This window comes from Phycodurus eques, chromosome 11 (assembly GCF_024500275.1).
Source record: "Phycodurus eques isolate BA_2022a chromosome 11, UOR_Pequ_1.1, whole genome shotgun sequence".
Classification (NCBI taxonomy): Eukaryota; Metazoa; Chordata; class Actinopteri; order Syngnathiformes; family Syngnathidae; genus Phycodurus; species Phycodurus eques.
Genome location: NC_084535.1, coordinates 13,191,143 through 13,205,929, shown reverse-complemented (window position 1 = coordinate 13,205,929; position 14,787 = coordinate 13,191,143).

Below are 14,787 nucleotides of genomic sequence, written 5' to 3'. Positions count from 1 at the left end.
AAACTTAATCGTGATACACTTTTTTAAAAAGAAGGAAATAATCGCTAAACAAGAGAATGTTGTTGGCGTTGTGATCTCGCCACGCACATTGGTTTGGCTGAACTATTCTATGAACAAAGAGGCATAAAGGCAGCAGAAGTGGCAAAAGGAGGAATTTACCTTTATCTATCTGAACAAATATTATTGCTCATGAAGTTAGATGTGACTGTTTATGAATGTATAAGATAATGAGATCCATTACAAGTACTAAATTTGTATTGCATCTAATTAAAATGTACAGATGTGTCGAATGTATTTGGACGTAAGCACAAGAGACTCTAAACTCAAACTCAATTCAATAACTTTACAAAAACAATAATAGTCACCAAGTTTCCCTACCAGAAACCCGGAAGGTACTGGAAGAGAAGCCAACATGCAAACCATTAATGTACATCTTTACTCTGTGTGAGTGGAACTGCAGGCAGATGTAAACCTGTAACCAGAGGCTTAAGTCTGTTGTTGTTTCTCATCAAAACTGTCACATGTATTTAAAATCACCGAGAATGAAAAGTACGCTGCATGATAGGCCCCTGGAGTGGAGTGCATTATTTAAAGTGATGAGAGCCTGCGGCTACGAAAGACTTGTCAGTAGCAACGTCAAGAAATTATGGAAGATTGGTAGGTGGAGAAAGTGTCACAACAATAACCTCTGATAATAATTCAATGACAGATTATCAATGTGCAGATGTTGACCACATGTTAAGATATATCAGCAACAGAAGAGCAACATTGTCATAAACTATTTCACCATGCAGCCTTTTACTAATGTGATACATATAGTCTATTGTCCACCACAAAGCAGCCAAAATGTATGTTAAATGTTACGTGTTATGTTTCCAGGCCACTTACAGGAAGGTGATACAGTATGTTAACATAGACAACAGTGAACAGTATGTGTCTCCATAATGCCCCCCGCCCCCCACACCCACACCCAAGTACAGCCCCAATTCCAATTAAGTTGGGATGTTGTAGTAAACATAAATAAACACAGAATACAATGATTTGCAAATCATGTTCAACCTATATTTAATTGAATACACTACACAGACAAGATATTTATTGTTCAAACTGAACAACTTTATTGTTTTTAGCAAATAATCATTATTTTAGAATTTTATGGCTGCAACAGGTTACAAAAAAGCTGGGACAGGGGCATGTTTACCACTGTGTTACATTTCTTTTAACAACATTCAATGAACATTTGGGAACGGAGGACACTAATTGTTGAAGCTTTGTAGGTGGAATTTGTTTCCATTCTTGCTTGATGTACAGCTTCAGCTGTTCAACAGTCCGAGGTCTCCGTTGTCGTATTTTACGCTTCATAATGCGCCACACATTTTCAATGGGAGACAGGTCTGGACTGCAGGCAGGCCAGTCTAGCACCTGCACTCTTTTACTACAAAGCCACGCTGTTGTAACATGTGCAGAATGTGGTTTGGCATTGTCTTGCTGAAATAAGCAGGGATGTCCATGAAAAATATGTTGCTTGGATGGCAGCATATATTTCTCCAAAACCTGTATGTACCTCTCAGCATTAATGGTGCCTTCACAGATGCGTAAGTTACCCATACCATTGGCACTAACACAGCCCCATACCATCACAGATGCTGGCTTTTGAACTTTGCATCCATAACAATCCAGATGGTTATTTTCCTCTTTGGCCCGGAGAACACGAAAGTCCACAATTTCCAAAAACAATTTGAAATGTGGACTCGTCGGATCACCTCGCCCCATCTTTGCTTGTGAATGACTGAGCAATTCAGGGTAGCTCCTTTTATACCCAATCATGGCACCCACCTGTTCCCAATTAGCCTGTTCACCTGTGGGATGTTCCAAACAGGTGTTTGATGAGCATTCCTCAACTTTCTCAGTCTTTTTTGCCACCTGTCCCAGTTTTTTTGGAATGTGTTGCAGCCATAAAATTCTAAGTTAATGATTATTTGCTAAAAACAATAAGGTTTATCAGTTTGAACATGAATTTTCTTGTCTTTATAGTGTATTCAATTAAATATAGGTTAAACATGATTGGCAAATCATTGTATTCTGTTTTTATTTATGTTTAACACAACGTCCCAACTTCATTGGAATTGGGGTTATCTATACTGATCATGTATGAGATTTAGCCATCTGGAAGGATGGATAGATTAATTAGATAAATCCACACCGTTCTTTAATCCAGGCCACCAAGCATTTATATGTTCAAGAGTTTCTTTCCCCAAAATGGATTAATTAAAATGTATTAATTTATCTCTTTAAATTCATCCATCCATTTTCTATACCACTTATCCTCACTAGGGTCAGGGGGAGGGGGGGGGGGGATGCTGGAGCCAATCCTAGCCGACTGGGCGAGCGGCGGGGTACACCCTGAACTGGTCGCCAGCCAATCGCAGGGCACATATAAACAAACCACCATTCGCACTCACATTCAGATTCACACCTACGGGCAATTTAGAGTCTTCAATTAACCGACCATGCATGTTTTTGGGATATGGGAGGAAACCGCAGAACCCGGAGAAAACCCACGCAGGCACGATGAGAACATGCAAACTTCGCACAGGCGAGGCCGGATTTGGACCCCGGTCCTCTGAACCGTTCCTCTAAAATACATATATTTATTTTAAAATAATTATAATAATTAGGTTATTAAAATAATTGTTTATTTACAATTAAAGTAATTATAAATATTAAAATTAAAAATGAGAATAACTTATTTTATTCATACTTTACATACAGATATTAACTTTTTATTTATTTATTTTTACCCGAATTATGAATGACCTTCGGTCCCCCTATGCAGTTCTATTCAATTAATATAATACTTCTAATGTGGCTTTCTCCAATCTCGCTGAAGATGATCGGATACAAGCTCTCTTTGAGAAGTCCTTGAGTTACGACACACTTGACCTACGACGTTTCGACTTTACGATGCCCGTGCCACGTCCGCCATCTTGTCCCAGCACCATAGTGTTTCTGCTTAGCTAGTGCATAGTGCTTGTCTGTGTTTGTGCGGCGGGAGTATCTTTGCCTTTTTAGTCCTCCTTTCTTCACACTTTCAGCAGTAATGGTAAGTGCAGAGTCTTATTTTTTTTTTATTTTAATGTATTTTAGTTTCTTTAAACGAAGTGTTAACCTTTCCTGCTACGGTCACCTGACCGTGGTCGGGAGAAGCTGGGGTTAACTCCCTTCTCTCGTTGCACAGCTGAGCTGGGTGGCGGCAACAATAAAGGCAGAAAGCACCGATTTGCTGCTTTAATGGGTTTATTAGCTCCTCTGCACAGTCAACGTCAACGGGTCCTCCGCTAATCGCTACTCTTCCCCGGTCCCCGTCACTACACTTGCTACTGTACACACGCACCGGCGCGCACTCCTTCCTCCTTCGCAGTCCCGTCTCACTCACACATCGACGCACACGCCCACACACACCGAGCTTGCTGTCATAATCACGTGGGACAATACTCGTAACAGAAGTATTTCGCCGCAAATTTCGACTTCAACGGTGAAATCCGACTTACGCGGAAATTCGTGTTACGTTGCCAGTGTAGGAACGGAACTCGTTCGTAAATCGAGGACTTCCTGTATAGTGGAGTGCTTATGAATGTCAAAGAAGTCCAACTGGTGTTGCACAGAAGTGTAAAGCTTTATGGTTTGAGTAAATAGTTGGAAAAGCATAAAAGTCACAATTGGTTACTGAGCTTTTATCAGTAATGCTTCTCGAAGTGAACTCTTTTTTTATTTGGATTTGAGATTAGCACAGCTTCTTGGAGCTTCAACAGTCACTAATGTGCTCTCTGAAAGAGTGATGCAAGTCTTCGTGAACATATAAATGTTTTGGTGGGACATGGAGCTGGTGTGTTGGGATACAACCGTTACAGAAAATCTTAAAGCTCAAAAGAATTGGAGTTTGATTTGTTTTTTAATCTGGAAAAATATGCCTTCAAATTAAACTGTCAGCACACCTCACTCAACCTAATTTCAGTCAGCATCTGACGATTAACCCTGCTTATGTGTTCTGATTTTGTCTTTTCCTTTCGGATTTTGCAATAGCTTCCTTTTTCTGAAAAAAAAGACTGAAGTTAAATGAACGTAGAAGTTTGTGTTTCCATTCCCGTTGTCTTAAATAGTACTTGACCAACTTTTACTGAACGAAGGGCTTTGATTTGGATCTTCTGAGCTTGTCTCGTGCATTGGGGTCCATCAGTTTGTGCTGTTTGACAAGAAGGAGCACTAAGTAAAGATGTACATTGCTACATTACCGCTGACTGGTTAGCTGCGATAGTGTGTAATTTGTGATTAAGAGGTACAGTCTTTTGTGTATTTTGTGTTTTAACATTTTACATTATATTAGTCATTGATTTAATATTGTGTAACATTCATTCATTTAGTTACCACCGATTCTCCTGTTCTGGGTCACAGTTGAGCTGCAGTCTATCCCAGCGGACTTTTGGTTGAGAGGCAGGGTACACGCCTGACTGGTCACCACTGAAAAACAAAAACAAACATTCACAATCACCCTTGTGGGAAATTTAGAGTCTTCATGTAACCTAACATGAATGTTTTTGGAATGTTGGAGGAAGCTGGAGCAGATGGAGAAAATACCCATAAGCACGGGATGAACATGCCCACTCCAGAGATAAAGCTCTTAGCCAAGAGTCGGAACCAGAACCTCTCAACTTTGATGAAACCTGCCACATACTTGTGATGACAGTTATTGTTTAAACAAAAAAAAAACAAAAAAAAAGAGCGCTATGTTAGGTACATTAGTGACAGTTTTAATAGCCCTTCATTCCGCATTAACGGTGGTGTTCAACTTGACTGGCTTCTTTTGCTTAGTACGCTTGTATAACAATTGTTAATATGTTCAATAAAACATTGCTTGTCTAACCTGGGGGATAAAGTTAAAAATAAATTACTCCATAATTAATTAAAAATTCAAATGTATTTTGAAGTTTTGAATGGCAACCAAAGTCTCATGGAACAAATTGTGGAAAAACATCCTTCAGTGGCCACTTGATTTCTCTTTTCACTTTCTCTGTTTTGTTCAGCAAAGATTCATTGCCAAGATGCGGCAGTCATTACTCACATCTGCGCTGGAGAAAAAGAAGTGATTTTCATGTAAAGAAACAAATCATACAAGATAAAAGCTCATCTTGGAAGGGAGAGGCCATGAAAAACTTGCACAACCTACTCCCAAAGGATGATAAGCTTTTTCTCAAATTCTGAGAAAATAGTTTTACTTTCTGAAGTAGGACAGTGTTTTATGTGAACCTATCAAAATGTCTGATATTACACTTGAGTCCTGTTTGACATCATTTCCTGTTTTTTAGGATAACTTGAAATTTCTCATCTCTTTAGCATCATTATAACATTACACTCTGCATTGTGCATATCCCCAATAGACTTATGGCTAACATCAGCTCTATGTGTCTAAGCAGGTTTTAACTTTGTTAATTTATCCCCAGTGAGGGAAAAAGGATGTGTTTTCAGATGTGACCACAGGCATTGTGGGTATGGATGTTTATTTGTCTTTCTCATTGACAGAGGCTGTTATCAGCCAATTAGACTGAACCTTTAAATAGATGCATTACCCACAGCAAACCTATCAATGCCTTAAAATGAGACAAACACTTTTCAGCATTATTTGAACGCACAGTAACGTACTTTCTACCCTCGGCTGCACCAGAGAAGTCTTTCGATGCAAGATGTGCCATGCTTAATGTAACTCGGAAAAAAAACATGATATGTATTCCCTGTGTTGTCCTTAGCGAGCCATCTACTGAGTTTTAGGGTTGCAGTGTTCATTGCCCAGCCACTTACAAACGCAACTTTGATTTAAATGGAGTTGCTGGAACCAGCAAGCGTGAAACAACAAAAACAAAGTGAAAGAAAAAGTTGCTTTCCACTGCAGCAGGACTGTTTTCAACCAAAAATTCCAAGAGCCTACTGTATACGCAGCAAAGACATTCAGTTAATGGCTTGCTCGTGAGTAAACTGGTTGAGGAAATGAATAAAAGACTAACATGAGAAAAAAACATTTGCTTCATTTCGTGTAACAGTTTCTAAAATTAAACATCAACATAGTGGACAAATAATCCAAATTGAATAACTAACTGTACAAACTAGGCAAAAATAAAATGCACGTAATGGCACATTGATACACCTCGTATGTATGATAGCCATATGCGTATCTAACACAGCATGAAGGGGCCCTGAAGGAGACAGACAGAATTTTTTTTTTTTTTACAATTTAAAACAATTCCCTGGTGTCTTAATAACTATGGAAGTATAACGGTGCACAGTTTTCAACCTGTTTTTTTGTGTGCCTTTTTTTGATAGGGGGGCATCCTGTCTCATGCAAATGAGCCAGTGCTCACCTAACCTCGATATGGCAAGTATGGTTTTCATTATCATGCCGACCAGCGACGGAGCTAGGGCGTTGCAACAAGGCGAGTGGCTACTTCGAGTGGCAGCCTAGAGTCTGAAGCGAACGGCCGTAAAGACCGTTTAATCACCACTTGTATTTTCATTCGTGGAGGCAGTACTTCCTCATCAACCTGTAAAAATACACTTCTCAAAAATACACACACAAAAAAAATGAACCTCTGCTCAACGGCCTGCTCAAACACACATTTTCACATTTTGGGCCCAAATTAATCCAGATTTTAAAGACTATCACTACCAGACTAGAAGTGATCTTTTGAGATACACTTTGCAAATTTAGATGCACAAACAACAATGTGTGTCATGTTTAACTCATTATGATACGATTTTCTTTAAGACAAATGCACTTACAGGGTGTAACTGGACAAAATTAGTGTCTTTCATTCACAAATAAATGGACTCAAGAGATGATACTTAAGAGCAAACAGCCATAGGGAGCAATGTTGATCATTCACTCACAAACACAAACAAAACACTCTCTCTCAGACCTTGAGGCAGACACAAGCTGCTTGCATTAGTGGAGGATGTTTAGAGCTTGTCCTTGGAAACCCTTGAGGGACATTTACCATGGCAGGACCTCACCGACCTCTAACCTCACAGAGGGCCTAAGAAAACAAGGAGGCTGGTGCACTGAAACCCAAAAGATTGAGCGTACGTTTCAAAGAGAGGATATGCTGAAGAGACGATGCAGCGGGAGCCCGAAGGCAAGCAGCGAAGGGGAAGAGGCAGCAGGACAGGAAGGCAGAGTGTGGTCTTCAGTAAGTGTTAAGGATAATAAAGAGGGGTTTAAGCGGGTTTAGTTGCTGTTGGCGGATAACAGCAGGACAAATGAAGAAGACTTCTCTTAATAACAGCACTCGACTGATCCCAGCTGAGTCAACATCATCCCCGCGGGAATTGGGAATACCTGCAGGAAGAGGAGCTGGAGGGAGGTTGTTGCTCGGCATGAGTGTGAACATTCCTTCTCATCACAGACAACACACACGCACGCACACACACACACACACACACACACACACACACACAACCCTTGGTAAATATAGTGGTACCTCGACTTACAAGTGACCCGACTTTTTCGAGATACAAGCCGTTGCTTGAACAATATTTGTGAGCAACAATTTAAGTTATGAGCGCTAAATAGAGCCCGCAAAATTCACAAGCATTAGAAAATGAACAATTCTGGAAAAAAAGGCAAAGCGTTTGCTTCAAACCGTTTACTGCCATTCCAAGTTGAAGTTTAAACATTTACATGTTGTGTATTTAACCAAACCACATAAATTATGAACGTCTGCTGGCTTAATGCTAACACACAGTGCAGAACGCCGTAGACTGGATATCAAATGTAGCATCAGTGTTGCAATAGTTTTACCCTTAAAGCAAAGGATGTTTGAACAATGCAGCAATAGATTTTATATGAGTGTGATAGCTCAATTTGAAAAAAATTACGTTATCTTGTAACATGCATCCATTCTCCGTACCGCTTAACTTCTGTCAGAAAGTCCATCCATCGGTTTTCTATAGCGCCTATTTTGATCAGGGTCATGGGGAGCTGGAGCCTACCCCAGTTGACTTCGGGCAAATGGTGGACTCCACCCTGGACTGATCACCAGTCAATCACAGGGCACTCATACAGACAGACATCACACTCACATCATCACTGAGTGGGAATTGAACCAATGCCGCCTGCATGAAGTCAGGTGAATGTACCACTACACGGTCAGTGGTATTAGAAAGTATTACACATTTTAAAAAGTGTTACCTTTGGCACGCCACCGACACAGTTCTATTTGACTTCAAACCTCCATCCCGACAATCCATTCAAATATTTTTAATTCACACCAGCAAACAGCATATCATGCTTCTTATGCTTTTGTTGTCTTTCTGTCTGCTTTCAACTCTTCAAGCATCTGACACCAATATAGTGTTTCTATTTCTGTGTCGATTTTGGCTTGTTTTATGTCAAAAGCAATCCTGATAATCTGTCCTGATTTTCTCATTTCTGGCTGCAAGCAGCACACCAAGAACTTGATTATTAATGTGATTATGTCTTGATTATTTCAAGGAAATACTTTATCAAAATGATAAAAATGAAAATGATTCTTCTTCTTCTTCTTCTTCATACAATGCCCTGCTGTGACCTTCATTTTCCATCCTTTCAACCAATCTTCATTTTCTAATTTCTACCATCAACCCGCATACCAGTCACTATCATAATTACAACAACACTGGCATAGTGCCTCCATACTGTATTTTAGGTCCAAATCAACCTTAGCAATCTATCCTGGTTTTTCTAATTCAATGCAATTTTGTGACTGTGATACTGCAAACTCACTTTCATCCTCTTCCCCTCCTTCCTCATTTGCCACTTGGTTTAAACATGAATCTACATACTAAATACATACATACAGAACATCCATCCATCCATTTTCTGAGCCGCTTCTCCTCACTAGGGTCGCGGGCGTGCTGGAGCCTATCCCAGCTGTCATCGGGCAGGAGGCGGGGTACACCCTGAACTGCTCGCCAGCCAATCGCAGGGCACATAGAAACAAACATCCATCCGCACTCACATTCACACCTGTGGGCAATTTAGAGTCTCCAATTAATGCATGTTTTTGGGATGTGGGAGGAAACCGGAGTGCCCGGAGAAAACCCACGCAGGCACGGGGAGAACATGCAAACTCCACACAGGCGGGGCCGGGGATTGAATCCGGGTCCTCAGAACTGTGAGGCTGACGCTCTAACCAGTCGGCCACCGTGCCGCCCATACAGAACATACATACATCAATTCTATACATCTTAAAGTAGAACCAATCTTTTGAACCAACTTTAACAAAAGCCAAGTGCTTATAATAAACTGTCAGTGTACCATCAAAGTTTTTCATGATTGGGGGCTGTCATAATGTTAAGGGTCCGTATCGCCATTTTATCTTATCTAAAACTAGTAAAACATTTAACCATTCACAAAAACACAACACCTCCATTCATGAATAGTACAGTCATTGTGGCCGTCCAGTTCAGAATGAATCCAACTTAAATCGGTTCCCGTGTGAAAACAGCAAAATGGCCACTTTTATAATTTTACACAATGACTCCTGTTTTGTTCATGAATCCTGTGCCCTCCTTTTCCAGAAACCTATAGCACATTGGCACCACTAGATTCTGTTTTCTACTGCATCATCATCTCCTGTGATGGAAATCGAAGCCTGAGATGGATTAATGGCTTTAATATAATAACTTTAATTTCGGTTTTCTATTGCAGTATTCATGGTAACTGTTGTTGAGGGAGCCCGACAGGTGGATCACTATTCTAATTCATTGATTGACCGCTATATGCTTGCAGTCTACTCATGTTCAGATTTGAAATTTATATTATATGTTTCACATTGGTGAAAAAGAACTTCGACTCTACTTCTCACCTCCTGGTGGCCCCTCCAAGTGCAGTTTAGGTTAACCATAGGCAATGATTCATGGCGGAAACGAACGCTGTGGGTGGCTGGCGCAGGATTCAAGGTCCAATGAGTGTCAAAGGCATCTTTAAACTGTGCAGAGAGGCCTATACATCGGCACTCCTCATTTCCAAAGCTATTTGCGCCCCCTCTGAGCAAACACCAAACAAGAGGCAGACACAGTCAAGACGATTTGAGTCAATGTTCCACTCAAAAGAATTACCGTAAATAAGAAATCAGAGTGGTTAGTATGACTGACTCATAGTTGAGAGACTCTGGGTTTGAATCTCGGCTCAGGTACACCTGTGTGGAGTTTGCATGTTCTCCTCGTGTTGTGTGGGATTTCTATGGCTGCTCCAGCTTCCTTCCACATTTGAAAAATTTGTCTGTTAGGTTAATTGAAGAGTCTTAAATGTTTACTGACAGTGTGAATGTTTGTTTTCTTATATGTGCCCCAAAATTGGCTGGCAATCAGTCTAGAGAGTACCCCGCGTCTCGCCCAAAGTCAGATTCAGATTCAAAGTCAGGCTCCTCCAGCTCACAAGGACAAATGGATGGATGCGCATGAAGTAGTCATTATAGTCATTACAATTTTTTCTTTATTTTTTTAACGGCAGACATAAAGACATTGACAAAAAACAATTGTGCAAAAAGATGCAGAGTCCTCTAGCACTTAGAGCAGTTCGAATGACTAATCTCGCAATAGTCCGCATACCTGATTGTGCTCCATAATGTCATGTGACCATTTGTATGATGGTAGATTTTTTTATTCTTGATGAAATATGCTGACATTGGTGTATGAAAAGGCCCAGAACATTTCCTCTTCTCAATGTCATGCCCATTGTTCAACGGATACCACAGTGTCTTTACTAACTTTACTGTGTGTGTGTGTGTGTGTGTGTGTGTTTGCGCGTGTGTTTGCGTGTGCGTGAATGTGTGTGTGTGGTGTGTGGATGGGAAGGATAATTCGTTTAAATCACTGTTTTCTGGAACAAACTCTTTAAATACACTTTGTAGAAAGCCAAAATCTTCACATAAAACAACAATCCACAGCAATGTATTCTTTGAAAGTTATGAAGTAAATATAAACAATTAAAAAACAATTACTGTTGTCCCCAATTATTTATTTATTTATTTTACAGCAGTACATCAAATGTTTTCCTATGTTGATCCCAGTTTTCCTGTTTTTACACGATGGGTAAGTCACTCATCCTCAGCTCGGAGTTTCCCCCAGGTCACAAGAATGTGGCCAGATAACAAACCCCCCATCAACTCGCATCACAATTCCCTTTAGGATTGTGCGGCGGGAAGCAAAAATTGTTCTGGACAATAAAAATGTTCCCACACAGGAAACACAATGACCAATGAAATAACGCGACAACGAACGTGACATGACCTTAAGCGCAAGTAACTAAACAAAGACCAGAAGCAAATGACTTTGGGTCATTACGTCCTGTTGGAGAAAGTTCAGCGTTCTGAAAATCGAGATTAAAGATTATGACCTAAAAAGTCGTAAATCAACAGAGGACAAATAATAACCAGTATATTAGGAAAAAAAGAAAGAAAAAAAGCACATTTTCTGATAACGATCAACAATGAAAGTGATTGCTTCAACACCTGGTTGCTCTTGGTTTAGCAAAAGTCTTGTAAAAGACACAAATTGTATGATTTAAAGCAGGGGTGGGGGACCTTTTTCTTCAAGGGGCCTGTTCATATTTAAAAAGTCCCCTGGGGACCATACTAGACGTGAAAAAATATGACAACAATCAAACAAATAGTTATACAGTGGTGCCTTGATTTATGATATTAATTTGTTCTGTGACCACACTCCAAATACTAACCCCATGAAATGAAGAGGAATGCCATTAATCCATTCCACCCCACCTTGTGTGCATTCGGGTGTGTGGGCCTTGGCCACTAGGCAGCAGTATAATACAGACATGCAGACACAAACGAACATTACGCAACTGCTAAGTAAGCTTCAGTAATATTAGACATTTTTGGCAGAGGATAAAGTATATATGCCTGTGAGTATTGTCATACTGTCTGTTTATATGTGTGGCTGCACCATTTGTGTTTAACTCACCGTTGCTTAAAGGGTTAACACAGCAAAATCAGTGCCTTTTGTTAGCGCATCTATGGAGTTTCCTAAGGAAAACCTACCTGGTGTTGATAAATACACAGCATGAAATTCTCTTAGTTTACGTTTACTTTTACAGTAAACTTCAACTGGGAGTGGCAAACAGTTGGAAGCCTCTTTTTTGGAAGACTTATTCACTATCTTCCTATTGCTTGTTGTGAAGTGAGTTGAGTTCAATGCTAGTATCTGACATTCATACCTCAAATGTTTGCTTGCAAGTCAAAACAAAAATAAATTGGCCGTGCAACAGCTCATATCAGGAGAAACTCAGGTCACTGGTATGTCAAGGTACCACTGTAATTATATATTTTGAGAATTTGTGTGCTTTTTATAGCACTTCCTCTGAAGTTGTATTTGATTTTAAAATCGCATGGCAGGCCGAATCAAATGCGTTCGGCCCACGAGCCGTAGATTTCCCACCTGTTTTAAGCAACCACAAGTTGTTCTGTCAGTGCTAGGTGATGATGTCAGAAGCAGGCGGTTAACTTCTACATCTGGTATCATTACAAGTCAATGACCTGGTTCACTATAGCATACAAACCATAAAATGCTTCATAACTACTCATGGTACTCTTGGTGAAGAGTCAAATCCATACATTAGAACTTGACAGAAGTTTGACTTTTACACAGAACCCAATAAAGGCAGACTATCGCCACAACTGTGGGTGCTTTTACACAGTGAAACAGTCCACCAGACTGAGACAATTAGATGTTTGGCCTTGTAAGCCAGCATCTCGTGTGATGTATAAAAAAAGAATCAGTCAGCAACAATATTGCTTTCAATACATGCGGGTGAGAGAATTGAGTGTTCAAATGTTTCGAGGAAATCTTTTGCAAAATCCTGATAACTAACAAACCAGCCAACAAACTAATTCAAGCAATAGCTTTTTCCTTTGGCGCACAGAGCTCTGACTCGCTGAATGAACCATTTATTAAAAAGAAAAAGACTACAATGTGTCTTTGGTGTCCTCATCAGACTCACTCAGTCATCATGAAAATGAAGCTGAATAATGAAATTCTGAGGTTTTATTATAAGTGGCCAAACATTTACACACCTAATAATACAAACATTCATTCAAACACAAGTCTTAAAATGTATTTCCTTCTTTTTATAATTTTTTTCCCCTTTGGATGTACGTGATTTTGGCATATACCACACACTGCTAATTTGTCAGACGGCAGTTTCTGTAATCAGCAGCATGTGCTCTGACTAGAAAGAGGCCAGTTGGTGACATTGTATGGCCTTTATTGTGAAAAGACAGAAGACAGGGTTTTCTGTCCAGTTAAGTACTGGTACATCATAACATATTTATTTAACAAAAGTCATCCCAGAAATCTTAAGTCAATAACGCGTCATAAATTGTGTTATGTAGTATCAAATAAGATTAAAAAAAAAAAAAAAAAACCACACAACATATTTTTAAACAGGAAAAGGGGATAAAATAGTAAATAAAATAAAACAAGTCATGGTGTGGTGTATTTTGTCTAACCATAGGTTAGGTTGGTTGATGTAGAATGGCAGATAATGTTAGGATTATACAGACAGGACTCTACTATTTGCATTCTGGTGTGCATTTTATTGTGACTAAAATGGTGAAGAGAAATTACTTTTCTTTTTTTCTGGATTTATAAATTCACTACGCGAGGTTTCATGGGAGTAGGTTGTGTTTTTGCATAATCTTACTGACGCACAAACAATCATAACAATATCTGTGGACTTTCTGCTTTTGCACGAGGTAGAGGTATTTTAAATAATGGTGAGGAAAGTGATAAGATTGAGGAAGAAAGAGCAGATAGAAGAGGAAATGGACACATTGTACTATAGTTAGAACTTCAGAGATGGATCTTTTGAGTGTGTTGAAGGTTGAGCTGGTGGCACACAGGAAGTAGTGGAGGAAACAGAACATAATGAAGGCAGTATTTTCATCCTCCCTTAAACCAAAACTTGTTAGAGGTAAAAATAAAATAAAATCAAGCCTTTATTTGATCCCTTTGTCCATTTTCTTCACATTTGGTGAATATGCCATCATATGACTTGTATGTAATTCACGTTGTCCACATCAATCAGAATCAGAATCACGATCATCTTTATTTGCCAAGTATGTCCAAAAAACACACAAGGAATTTGTCTCCGGTAGTTGGAGCCGCTCTAGTACTGACAACAATCTTCCGCTTTTTCCTTAAAGTTATGTCAGATCAGATTGCTCAGTCTACTCTTGGCTCATAAGCATGCTTCTTCTTTTATCACTTCCAGAGCCAATGCTCCTAATTTATCTGCGTGGGTCTGCAGTGCATAAAGATGTGGAGCTAAACTTTTTGCAATATATGGTAGGTGTGCTATTGCCTGAGGGGGTCACTTGATGGTCACAAATTCAGCTAGTCTCTGCTGTCAATGTGCTTTTTATACACACAAAACACAAGTAACCAAAGCCTGATGTGTAGTTAGTGTGCAATTGAAAGTCGAGTACGCGCTAGAACGGAAAGTGAGAGCCAACATTCATTACAAAACCCCATTACGTCACTGCAGAACAACTTCATCTATTCCTTTAAATCACTTGGTTTGTTTTGCATGATTGTTCATTGTTCTCCACAACTGATATCTTTGTCTATCTGGAAACGCTCCCAAGTCTGGAATTAAGAAAGATCGATAACCACTGTGTTTATTTTGGTTCCGAAAATACAGGCTTCGTCTCTCCGAATTTTCAAAAGCACATTAGACAAGAA